Source organism: Saimiri boliviensis, chromosome 1 (genome assembly GCF_048565385.1).
Source record: "Saimiri boliviensis isolate mSaiBol1 chromosome 1, mSaiBol1.pri, whole genome shotgun sequence".
NCBI classification, from domain to species: domain Eukaryota; kingdom Metazoa; phylum Chordata; class Mammalia; order Primates; family Cebidae; genus Saimiri; species Saimiri boliviensis.
This window is the reverse complement of record NC_133449.1, coordinates 234,569,628-234,583,333: the sequence shown is the minus strand read 5'-3', so window position 1 is coordinate 234,583,333 and position 13,706 is coordinate 234,569,628.

The following is a 13,706-nucleotide window of genomic DNA, read 5'->3' as shown; positions in this document are numbered from 1 at the left end:
TGAGAAATTCTTTCCTTCACCAAGCCACTGAGAATACACTAGTGATTCCATCTGTTCAAACATGCTTGGAATCCCTAGTCTAAACTGGTAACGGAACCAAAGAAGGAAGTTAGAAGTGAAGTCCGAGTGTTTATTAGGCAGCTCGAATTGAGGAGGCCAACAGAATGTGAAACAAGAACAAAGACTCTTTCTGGTTGAATATATCTGGTAATTGAGTGGAAATATAAGCCTAGCCAAGGTGTCTAATTTATTCCTAATGTTTTACATGTCTAACTCCCTTTCACGGGAGAAGAAAACAAAATGAGAAAAATACTCACATTGAACAAACTCAGTAACATATTCAGAGAAAAAGACAAGTTGCAGATTAATAAGTTCAGAATGACGGATCCTCCTGCTCCACCCATGACCAAATTCACCTGTGCTCAGCAACCTAACTAGTATGGTATGAGGGATCAGCTACATTTGAACCACAAAACTTTGGAAGCCATTACAGAAATTCCACCCATTAAAGACGGCATCCTCTGGAGAAAGATGTGCTTCAAATTTCAAATGACCAGTTCTTATTTATCAGCTTTTAAACAGAAGCCATTCTTAAAGGTGGGCACCAACTCTAATTGTAAAAGTACATTCATAGCTACATTAAGCATACATCCCACTCACAGATCCAGCCCCATGCCAGATGAGGTATTTATTAGCAATGAAGAATATCTTTTCTTTCCCCAGAGTAAAAAAATAAGTAAGACTTGTTAAAATTAGTTAAAACCAAAACGTCTATTTCCAGTTCTATGCTGGTCCAAAATAAGGGAGAACGGGGCTATGGTATATCATTTCTGAAAAGCTCTCCTAATAAACTTACTGAAACTAGGACTCTACAACCTTTGGGCCATGGAAAACTAGTCTAAAAATCCAGTCCCTGTGTGCTATGGCGTAGACAGGGACAAAAATAGGGACTTCCCCGACCCCAACTATCAGAGAAAAGATTCTAAATTTTAAACAGTTTGTGCACACTTCACTACCACACACCACCCTACACACACAAACACACACACACACACTCATGTGCACAAAACTTGAAGTTTCCACCCATAAACTCAGGGCAATACCACCGTAATTGCCAAAAGTAGGTTTGAGTCAGACAAATTCTCCTCACTTCTCTTTGTGATCCTGGTACCATCTGCCTGAACTGCTTTGGGTTAAAGCATTTAGATTCACATAAGAAGCTTCAAAAGCTTACAGAGGCATGTACCTGATCCCAGACCAATTAAGACAGGACCTGGGGTGGGGTGGGGGCACCAGGACTGAGATTGAGCATCAATAGTTTATTTTTTTATTTTTTTATTTTTTTTGAGATGGAGCCTCACTCTGTCATCTCCCCCCAGGCTGGAGTTCAGTGGCCAATCAATCTCTGCTCACTGCAAGATTGAACTCCCGGGTTCAAGCATTCTTGTGCCTCAGCCTCCCAAGTAACTGGGACTACAGGCACGCCACCAGGCCCAGAAATTTTCTTTTTTTTTTTTTTGGTATTATTAGTAGAGACGAGATTTCACTGTGTTGCCCAGGCTGGTCGCAAACTCCTGAGCTCAGGCAAACCACCTTCCTTGGCCTCCAAAATTACTGGGATTACAGACGTGAGCCACCATACCTGGCCATTAGTTTTCAAAGTCCTTTGGGTGAGTCTAATAGACAGTGGAAGGTTGAGCACCTTCAGGAACTGAGAACCACTGGTTCAACAGGTAAACAATCTGGTCTAGCCCCATTAGCCTGTTATTGGTTGCTGACCCATGGCCTTCATGGATATAAAATGGAACAGGGTGTTTCCTATAGCAATGAGCTAATTAATCTTTTCAATCAGTTAAATACATTCAGTACTTCTCAGGAGTATACAGTCTTTCAGAAAATTTTTTACTTATAAAGTCTTAGCCAAGGATTTACCTTGATTCTTAGTTTTTCAAAAGCTGGGTTATTTTTTAAAATTACGTTCCAGTAGCAAGCTAATATGTCACCATTTTTCAGTTGGGCTCATGGTGCATTTTTGTGCCCATCCCAAAATAAGTAGCACATAAAGACCCAAATCTCACCTCCAAAACTATCTTCAAATTCCCTGGAAAATATTCCTATCAGGAACTATGACAATCAGGTTAAATAGCAAATGAGTACTTATTACTATTTAAATCAATGTAGTTTTATGCACCACACTGTAACAGAAACAGCCTGAGTTACTTAGATATTTTAATTTGAGTAAAAAAAAAAAGATTGAAATTACATTTATCAGGCTGAAACATAAAAAGTCTCCAATCAACTTTTCCTCTGCATTGAAAAAACTTGTTCTTCATTATCTGTCATTTCTCCTTCAGTTTAAATTCTAAGATGAATTTACAAGAAGGCAGGTGGTTGTCAGTGATTCTATTTTAGCTCGTCAATATTTCCTCTGGATGAAGGACAACATACTGATTAGGTTTAACTTCATCTTTCTTCTTTTAACATTTCAACAGAAGGGGCCCTTCGTGGAAGCCGTTGAATAACTCTCAAATTACAAATAACTTCATGAGATAAAAAGGGAGGCCCCAAACTTTTTTTCTGTGACTAATACAGTTTCTGCTCCTCCCTCCTTAAGACTTTTAATTAAATCACAGAGACACGCTGGAAACAATGTGTCAGCTTTTTAATGAGCTTTAATTGTCACCACAGAAAATTAAGCATAGGCTGAGAATCAGGATTCAGGATCAGCTATAAACCCCGGACTGGTAACCAGTTCTGATCCCATGCTGATGTGAGACCTTTGTCTTTGGGGTAAAGAGAGAGGTCAGAGAAAACTTGTTTGGCACACAGAAAGGGAAGTTTGCTACAGACAGGATTCTATCCATTCCGACTACCATCAGTCATTTCTTACACTCTTAGAGTTTGGCTAAGGATGCTAGATGAGGATTACAGTGGGCAATGCTTGCCCCACGAAAAAACCCAAACTCTTCTCCGGTCCTGGCAGATGGCATCAAGATGGTTGTTAGGTCCCCGACTACGCCAATTGTCAGGTCCAGAGTCAGGTTCTTGCCCATACTGAGGTCCGAGGGGAGTGGGTGAGTGGGTGAATAGAAGACTCTGGGGGCTGTAAGCAAGCAAAATGTTTTATTTAACCTCTCTCATCAGCAGCTCTCTTACACCGTCCGCCTTTATCTCGGCTGTCCGCTCCCTCTGCGGCTCCGGCTGCTCCCACGCACAGCTGCACAGCCGGCTCTCTCCTGCCTTCAGGGTCAGCAGCTTAACTCCTTCCCTCTGGGCACGAGCACGAGCCTTGCTGAGCTGTGATGCGCCCTGGCTCCCCTCTGTCCATCTGCAAACAGACAGCTCTAGCTCTCTCTCTCTTTCTCTCGGCACCAGCGCATCCCCAAGCCATATCAAGCTGAGCCCAAGAGTGCCTGCGCAGTATCAGCAGGGCAGTTATACCTTTTACAAACTATAGTGGCTCTGAGCCAAGAATGAGCTTACACAAACAGGTAATACAGCCGGGCGCAGTGGCTCACGCCTGTAATCCCAGCACTTTGGGAGGCCGAGGCGGGCGGATACGAGGTCAGCAGATAGAGACTATCCTGGCTAACACGATGAAACCCCCCTCTCTACTAAAAATACAAAAGATTAGCCAGGCGTGGTGGCACGCGCCTGTAGACCAGCTACTCGGGAGGCTGAGACAGCAGAATCGTTTGAATCCGGGAGGCGGAGGTGGCAGTGAGTTGAGATTGCACCACTGCACTCCAGCCTGGGCTGTAGAGCGAGACTCCATCTCAAAAAACAACAGCCGGGCACGGTGGCTCACGCCTGTAATCCCAGCACTTTGGGAGGCCGAGGCGGGTGGATCACAAGGTCAAGAGATCGAGACCATCCTGGTCAACATAGTGAAACCCCGTCTCTATTAAAAATACAAAAAATTAGCTGGGCATGGTGGCACGTGCCTGTAATCCCAGCTACTCAGGAGGCTGAGGCAGGAGAATTGCCTGAACCCAGGAGGCGGAGGTTGCGGTGAGCCGAGATCGCGCCATTGCACTCCAGCCTGGGTAACAAGAGTGAAACTCCGTCTCAAAAAACAAAACAAAACAAAACAAAACAAAAAAACAATAACACAAACAAAAAAACAAACAAAAACAGGTTAAGTTATATAACAAGCAGAGGTGCGCACCTGCACATCAATCCCACTGAGTCACGCAAGCCTGGATGTCCGCCTCCGCCTAATTCTCGACCAAAGTACATCCATGTACCTTACAATAGTGATGTCAATTTGCGGTCTTTTCCAAGGCATTATTCTTTAAGCATCTTCCAAAACTATACACAAGAGACAGAAAACTGACCTTGAAGAAAGACACGTGCCAAACAGGGTTCAGGATATATAAGAAGTTGAAAGTGACCAGTGTGGGCTTCCCCTGCTTCCAAAGCCAAAAGGTCCTTGCAGATGCATTCTATTAACCGATTTTTTTCCCTGAATAACATCTAGCATTTTGAAAAAAAAATAATGAGAGGAGAAATTGCTGTGGAACTCAGTGTCCTTGGTGTCTACTTCATAACAATGCTCAAAGGTCTCCACTGGAAAATCTTGAATAGATGTAATAGGCATGCTTTTAAAGCAACTAGAAACTGTGGGCCCATGACGCTATTATAGAACCACATTATTTTACGATGCACATTAAATGGCTCCCAGATCCTTTTATTTAAAACCCCAAAATACAAGGAGAAATTTTTCTCAAAGAAACCATGACTATTTCTTTCTCAGAGAATAAGCTGTTAGAGCCGGTAAGACATTAGCAAATAGCCCATTAGAGCGACAAAGAAAAATAATGATTTTGTTTTGTTAACATGGAGAAGCGCCATAGCTTTAAGGTTTTTCTTATAGATTGCCACAAGATGAATGCTCTGCTGTTAAGCAGAATGTTCTAATTGGATATTAGAACATTCATTCATGGGGCAGAGTTAGGAAGAGTTTTTGCCCAGGTGACTTGTAACAAAATGAAATAAGCAGATGTTATTGATCTTGAAATTGTCACCAAGTTTTTAAGCGTTGTTAGGTGCTGAGATGCTCTGAAAATTTTGTCTAAAATTGCAGCGTAGTTGTGAACAGAGCAGTCATCTCACCATGCTCAGGCAGATTGTGCCAAATGCTGAGAAGTTTTCAAAACCATTGAGTCATCTCCCCAAATATAAAAAAGAAAGGGAAGAAACAATCCCTCTGGAAGTGAGCTGCTCAAAGATGGGTCACTGGAGCAACCTGGTCCCCTCTGAAGTCTTTCCCTCACCTGTCCCTACGCCTGCCCTGCCCACACAGGAAACCACAGAGCCATAAGGATGAGTGATAGGTAGGAATGATTTCAATCTTTGTCTGTAGCTGTAAACCTCCTGATTTAGTTTGGGTCCTCCAAGAAGCAGACGCCCAGGCAGTATTCAGTGAGCAAGAGATTTATAGGGAGATCCTCTAGTGAAGAAATGAAGAGGGGAGAGCCAGAGAAGGTAGGGAGCACTTCCAGACCACAACCCAGGCCAGACCCCAGTGAAGGGAAGCAGAGGATAGAAAACATTTTTTTCTAAAGTGGGTGCAGTGGTTCACGCCTGTAATCTCAGCACTTTGGAGGGCTGAGGCCATGGATCAATCACGTGAGCCCAGGAGTTCGAGACCAGCCTGGGCAACATAGGGAAACCACCACCTCTACAAAAAAAATACCACAATAATTAGCCAGGTATAGTGACTATGGTAGTCCCAGCTACTGGGGAGGCTGGGGTGGAAGAATCGATTGAGCTCAGGAGATAGAGACTGCAGTGAACTGTGATCATGCCACTGCACTCCAGCCTGAGTGACAAAACAAGACCCTGACTCAAAAAAAACAAACAAGAAAACATTTTCTCTAAACTCTGATGTTTCCCATTTGGTAGTGGGTAGTGGGGTTCCTGTGCTGGGCACCAGCGGCTCCTCTCCTTTGCCTCTCTAACCTTACTTTTCTTGTAGGTTTTGCCCAGTAGCACAGTTTAGAGACACTAACGCTATGCCCATTGTAGACTCTGATATCTTTCTCAGCCCACCTGTGGATAAGAATTGGTGTAGGTAGGCTAGGCCTGGAGACCGGAGGATGGACAGGTGGTCTCCTCTCTCTGTCTCCCCTTCTTTCTGCTCCTTGTGGAGGGCTAATGCCTGAGCTCTGGTGTCCAGGTGCAATTCCAGCAGCCCCTTCCAAGGCAGCTCCTGTCCCCTCTGGTTCTGAGACAGCATGTATCCGCATCCTTAGAGACTCAAAGGGAGGAGTCACGCCCTTGTTCTCAGAAGTAGGAAGACAGCTCACCACCCAGCCTTCTGTAACTCACTGGATGTTATACGACCAAGCACAAGAAGTGCCCACCCAGGGATCTTGGGACTCCAAGGTTCTCTGCATTTGGTCCTGGTTCTTGGAAAGCAGGAGAATCTCAGAGAGCCATTCCAGAGGTTATGCTAGCAGTCACTGCCCTAGATTCATCCCCCTCACAGCCTTCTCTCCAGTTTGCTGGGTGCAAAGGGCACCCAGCAGCATCAACACAACCTTACGGTGCTTCTGTGGCTACCTCGTCACAGGAAGTTCAAGGAGCCCTGCCCTAGCGCAGGCCAGCAAGGCCAACGTACTGCCATGCAAGAGGAAGGCTCGGCCTCCCTCCGGCTATCCCCAGTCAGCTCTAGTGGAACTCTTTGAAAGGGCCATTGTTCTTCCCCAATGGTTTGGTTTATCTCTTTGAACGTTTCCACATTTCTGTCAGTGATTATTACCCTTTTCATGGCTTTTTCCCCCAGAAATAAATGAATGAAATCAATTTCTAGTCATATGGGCATTTCACTTTCTGCCCCAAGGAAACACCTAAAAAGAAAAAGAAAAATATACTGCAGTAATTAAATTTGAACACTAAGTGTTCGAAGCAGTAAAATATTACAAAAATGAAAATTTCTGATTCAATATTTATACTGGGAGTGCAGATATCTATGTATAGGTATTTGCCAAAATGCAGACTGGCATTAACTTATGAGCGAGCTGTGAGTTAGTTGCTGGGAATGTGGGACTCAGTAAGTGATGTTATAATTGGTAGCTGGGTTCTGGGTCAGGCTTCAGAACTCCATTCTCTGAACCTCCACTAGTGCCGGCCTGATTCTGGGTCCTGGAACAAGGAATGCAGGAACGAAAGTGTTAGAGACAGGGCAAAAACTGAATGGGCTTTTCCCCACACTATTTCAGTCACTCAAGACTTCCAACGCGAGATGTGGAGTGGAGGTGGGGGTTCCCACACATCAACCAAGCAATTCTGCAGATTCTGCAGCACACGCCAGTGGTATGTCCACTAATATAATTAAATTCCTGCATGATCTACATGGAGATAGTGAGACGGGAGAGTTCCCTGACAAACCTCCCCCACTACCCCAGTGCCCCATAACTCCCCCACAGGATGTGCGACAGAAGTGTGGCTCATCTGTTCTGCAGCCACCAAGCGCTCAGATCCCTTGCAGGTGTAGGAACGGGGGCAAGTGCTTTTGGGCTCCAGCCCCACAGTAGCATCTGGGGGTGGGTGTCTGCACCTCCCAAAGCCCTAGTGAGGATGCTATGGTGCTCTTTTAGTTCTGCCATCCACAGATGGTGTGTTAACCAGTTCAGTGCCCTCTTGGTAGCTGGGTTCTTGTCTGATGTCCAGAAAGAATCAGGTCACAGGGACAAATCGAAAGATTGAGGCCAGGTGAGGTGGCTCACACCTGTAATCCCAGCACTTTGGGAGGCCAAGGCAGGCAGACCACAAGGTCAGGAGTTCAAGACCAGCAGGGCCAATATGATGAAACCCCATCTCTAATAAAAATACAAAAAAATTCTCAGGGTGTGGTGGTATATGCCTATAATCCCAGCTACTCAAGAAGCTGAGGCAGGAGCATTGCTTGAACCCAGGAGACAGAGGTTGCAGTGAGCCAAGATGACACCACAACACTCCAGCCTGGATGGCAGAGTGAGACTCTGTCTCGAAAAGACAATGAAAGATGGTAAATGCTGGGAATTGTACTGAATGATGGAGGTGGCTCTCAGCAGGATGTATGGGGAGCTGGAAAGGGGATGGAGTAGGAAGATGACCTTTCCCTGGAATTTGGCCACCCTGTGGTTGATCGCCTCTCCAACTGTCCCCAGCCAAACTCCTCTCGATGTTCAGACATTCCTTCTCTTCTGTCCTTCTCGGCTGTGCCACTCTTCTGCTCCTCTGCTCTTCTGTTCATCTGCTCATCTATTCGTGGAGCCTGGGATCTGGGGTTTACATGGGTACAGGATAGGGTGGGTGGCAACCCAAAAGGCAACATTTTGGGGCAAAACCAGAAATGCCTGCTTCCATTTTGGGCCATGGGTTTCCAGGCTTGAGGGTGGGGCTCTTGCCAGGAAACTGCCCTCTTCTAGCCAGTATTTCTTTCTCCTGTCCGAATCAAGAGTGTCAGGTCCCAAAAGCTGAGAGTGCAGCCCCACAAGACTGCCCTTGCATCAGATGCCTGTCACCACTGTCCAGCTGACTAGAAATCAGGGTTCCCACAGCTTCCTGCTTGAGTTTGGTACTTTGTTACAGCTGCTCACAGAACTCAGAAACACTTTACTTATGTTTACTGGTTTATTATAAGGACATTATGAAGGATACAGATGAAGAGAAGCATAGGGTGAAGTATACGGGAAAAGACAAGGCACTTCCATCCCCTGTTGGACGCATCGCCCTCCAGAAACCTCCATGCGGTCAGCTATCCAGATGCTCTCAAGCCCAGTCCTTTTTGGGTTTTTATGGAAGCTTCATTACATAAGCATGATTGATTACATCCTTAATCATTGGTGATCAACTTAACTTTCAGTCCTGGCCTCCCACAAAGTTGGAAGGATGGGGCTAAAAATCCCAATCCTCTAATCATGCCCATGTAGCCCTCGCCCTGAAGCTACCTAGGGTCCCCCAGCCACCAGGTCTTACTAGCATACAAAAGATGCCCGTCGCTCTGGCAATTCCAAGGATTTTAGGAGCTGTGCGTAAGAAGGGAACCAAATATACATCTAACAATACTGCAGGGAGAAACAGTTTTCTCTCTTTCCAGTACATGAAGTCCATTCAAGATAACATTTAAATAAATACTTTCTATGTTTATGAAACAATTTATCTGACAATCCTAAAAGACTCCTTTTGTTTCCAATGTTTTTATAGGGTTTTTGGGGGAGAGGAAAGCATTATAGGCTTTATTTTTTTTTAGAGTAGTTTTAGGTTCACAGCAAAATTGATCAAAAAGCACTAAGTTCCCAAATACCTCCTACCCCCACACAGCACAACCTCCCTCTTCCTCCCTGACAACATCCCAGCCCAGAGTGGTGCGTTTGTCACAACCTGCATTTCTTAGGCTCCTACTGACACATCATTATCACCCAGAGTCCGCAGTTTAATTAGGGTTGAGTCTTGGTGTTGCACATTCTATGGGTTTTGCCAAATGTTTAATGACAGATATTCCTCATTGTAGTATCATAAGGATAGTTTCCCTGCCCTGAAAATCCTCTGTGCTCCGCCTATTTATCTCTTCCCCTCTCTAGCCGTAATACTTCGAAGTCAAAATGTGCCTTTCTCATTCTTCTCCCACACCTACAAGCCTCCCAATTCCTGGTGTCTCCGTAGGTCTGAGCCCCACTCCCAACCCCCACCCAGCCTTCAGATGGGCCTGATTCATACGAATGTGTGAATGACTAAAAGCCCTCAAAATGCAGTTTCGATATTCCCATTTTGAAAAAGGGTTCTGGTTGGCCCCCTCCGTCTCTTGAATAGGTGGACCCTCTGAAAGTACCAGAAAGGGCTGTGAAGAGGCCACGATCACCAGACACATCCTCCCAAGGTTATCTTCTGCTTTTCCTTTCTCCTTTCCTTCCCTTCAGAGTCTAGAAATTATTTCAAAATTACAAAATTTGTTCTCTGCAAATGGTTCCCCTGGCAGCAATGCCTTGCCCAGAATGTATGTGGGTGGGTGAGGGGGGGCAGGTGTATTTGCAGTTTAGAGCTTGCGTATGTGTTCGTTAGAACCTCAGAGAGAGACAGAGAGAGAGTGAGAGAGATTTTAGTTCCCACTTTGCGGGTGCCTAGTCTGTGTCTACCAAGAGGCTGATTTCATCCTCACAGCCTTTCTAGGATAGCCAATAAACACTCCTCACGTTATCTAAAAAGCGGGTGTAAAATAACTTTTCATAACAAAACAAATCATCTGATAACACAAGACAAGGGTTAGTGAGAGACTTTGCTGAAATTTCAACTGCCTTTCCTCGCGGCAGTCCCCCATCTTTGCAGAGATAAAGATTATGGTTGCCAAGGAAACAGGACCAGAGAGAGAAAGACAGAAACTTTGTCTCATTTGGTTTCCCCGGGACTCACAAAGCCGAGCTGGGCTGTAAGCAGAGCTGGACAAGATTATGGTAGATTTATAATTTACTTAGTCAAATTGCTTTTAATTCATCGTCATGCCTCAGTGTACATTTTTTTTTCCTCTGAAAGTTAGGTCTTGCACCTAATTGTCCAATATCTGACATATAACAGAGCTTTAAAATTCATTGTCTGTGATTAAATTCAAATGCAGGACAGATGGTTTAGTCTGAGTATGTGTCAGACAGGCAAAGCACTTAAGATTTGTGACAGGCAAGACCAGGAATTAACTGCTAAGTTTTTGCATTTATTCATACATTCATGTACACCATGAATATGGCTGTAAAACTTATTTAAGTGTTCTCACTTTATTCAGAATATTCCCAAACAAAGCAACTGTTCTCCTTTTGCAAACCAGATAACCTAATCTCAACCCCATTAACTCAAAATCCATTTTTCTCATGCTGTATGCACTATGTGCATTTCATTTACCCAGATAGTCAGGAGGATAAGAACCTTCTGAAAACCCAGCTTGCCTAGAACCCAAAATGTTGGTCCCCACTTCATTTTTGTGAACCTTTTTATTGAAACATTTAATTATTTGAGCAAACATTTGTCTGTGGAAATAAACAATGACCAGCCAAATGTGAACAAGCAAAGGCTATTTATTCAGAGCTTGCTACATGACAGGGGAGTCAGCCACTGTCACTTGCATTTTGGCAGAGACTCAAAAGAAGACAGAGAAAAGAGAAAGTTTCATTGTGGGGGAAAAAGGGATGTCTTCAGGTTTGATTGGAGGCTGTTGGCACGGGGAAGCTGCAGGTGGGGCAACCAGAAGTGGGTATCCTGTGGTGTCTGGGTAAGGGTGTATATTTAGCTATCTCTGGCTGGTCTTTAGTTAGAAGCAAGGACAAAAATTAGGGAAGCAGTCTGTTATTAATCAAGTCCTGGCCATTTGGGGCTGACTGTGAATAATACAGGGGTTATTATCTGGCTTTCTAAACCAGTTGCCAGAGATAGTGGTCTGACTTCCTCCAGGGCTGACTTCCTGCTGGTCTGACTTTCTACAGGTCTGATTTACAGAGAGCAGGCTGGCTTCCTGGGCTGATCACTATAGATAATGTGTTGGTTTCCCAGGCTGGTTGCTGCAGATTGCGGGTCAGAGTTCTATTCTTATACATGGTCTGGCCGTGATCCATGGGTATATTCAATCAATCAGTCAATAAACATCTTACAAACAGAATAGCACTAAAAGCATCCATGTATAGCTCAATGAATGATCAGGTGTGACAACCTCCCAGAAGCCCCCATTTATTTTAAAATTCTCTACAACTTTATCTTCTGGTTGTCAAGGAACATTTTGAGTCTCAATTGACTCTTTCCATTGGCTTCTTCAGTTCTTACGTCCAGGGCGGGGCTCAGCAGCTGCAGGTCTCCTCGGCCCACCTCACAGAATCGTGTGTTCCAGACACGATGGACGCAGGGCAGCCCTGAGTTTCTCAGAGTCAGGCTCAGCCCCATGAATCACCTTCCTCTACATTCCTGGACCTGGAGGAGCAGGTCAGAGTGTGCCTTGAAATCCACCTCCACCACTCCCTCGAGCAAGTTATATAATCTCTCAAGACCTGTTTCTTCATCTCCAAAATGAGAGTAATAATAGTGCCTGCTCCCATAGGGCTGCCAGGAGGATGAGCAAGGTGAGAGGCATGCAAACTCTTAACATAGTCCCTGGCACAGAGTAAGCACTCAGATTTATACATATGTATCTCTCCCCATAATGTTTTCAAATGGCAATCAAAAATTACTGAGGACCTACTGTGTGCCAGGTATTGAGCCTGGTACTTTCTCTTAAATTTCTTATATTATGAAATGTTTCTATCAGAAAGCATGTTAGTCATGCTTATTTTACAGACAGAGGATCTATGGCTCAGAGATGTTAAGAAATCTCCCTATATTTACCTAAATTTGTCATGAGGATTAAATGAGATGACTGTAAAGCAGGTCCTTAGCACAATCTCAGCTGTTTATTCAGAGCTTGCTCTATGGCAAGGGAGTCAGCCATATAGCAAGCTCTAAATAAACAGTCATCACTCAGTGAATGGGGCTATGATTGACAATGACTCTTGGATGATTCCCTGTAGTACAGGTGTCCCTGGTCCCTGGGCCATGGACCAGTACCTGCGGTCTGTTAGGAAGTGGGCAGGCAGCACGGCAGGAGGCAAGCCTTGGCCAAGTTAGCATCACTGCCTGAGCTCTGCCTCCTGTCAGATCAGTGGAGCCGGGGAAGCATGGGTATTAGATTCTCACAGGAGCTCAAACCCTATTGTAAACCGCACATGTGACGGATCTAGTTTTCATACTCCTTATGAGAATCGGTGTCCAATCAATCTTTTGGCTTCCCTGGGCCACATTAGAAGAAGAATTGTCTCTTCCACACATAAAACACTCTAATAATAGCTAATGAGCTACACACACACACACACACACACACACACACACACACAAATAATTTAATAAAGTGTATGAATTTGTGTTGGGCTGCATTCAAAGTTGCCCTGAGCTGCAGGTTGGACAAGCTTGATCTGATGCCTGATGATCTGAGGTGGAACAGTTTCATCCCAGAAACATCCCTGCCACCTCCGGCCCCAGTCCCCATCCATTGAAAAACTGTCTTCCACAAAACCAGTCCCTGGTGCCAAAAAGGCTGGGGACCATTGCTGGAGTAGACAAGACCAGCTACTGCAGGGGGTAACCCGTGTAGTCCCGCCTCCAATGTCTGCTCTCCCTTTGTGCCTTGCTATTAAATCACATTGCTGTGGGGCGGCAGTGTGTGAGCTAAAGTACTGCCCGCCCCAGGCTCTCTTATACCTTGGCAAGTTCACATGTCCCAGTTCTGGCCACTGAGAGGTAAGTGTAAGTCTCCCAGGTGAGCCTTTTTGGTAAACTATTACTATTCCAAGAAAAAGGGAGACTGTCCTCTGGCATGAGCCCTTTCCCCTTTGTCTGCCCTACTTTTGCCGCCTGGAAAGTGGGTGTGATGCCATGAGGTGCAGCTGCCATCCTGTAAGGATGAGGCCTGATGGCCTCGTGGGGGTGCTGTCCCGGCCCTGGACTGCCGACCTCCATCCCGTTTCCCTGCTGTGGCCAGAGTTTTATTATCCTAGCCACTGTTTGGGGTGATCTAAATGAAATGAAATTTCCAGATGAATGAAAATTCAGAGTTTGAAATATCTTTTTAATCTGTCTACATGTTCCAACTGAATGATAAAGAGAAATAATTCCAGAGAATGAAAGGTCTGTTCAGAATTATTTCTATGGGA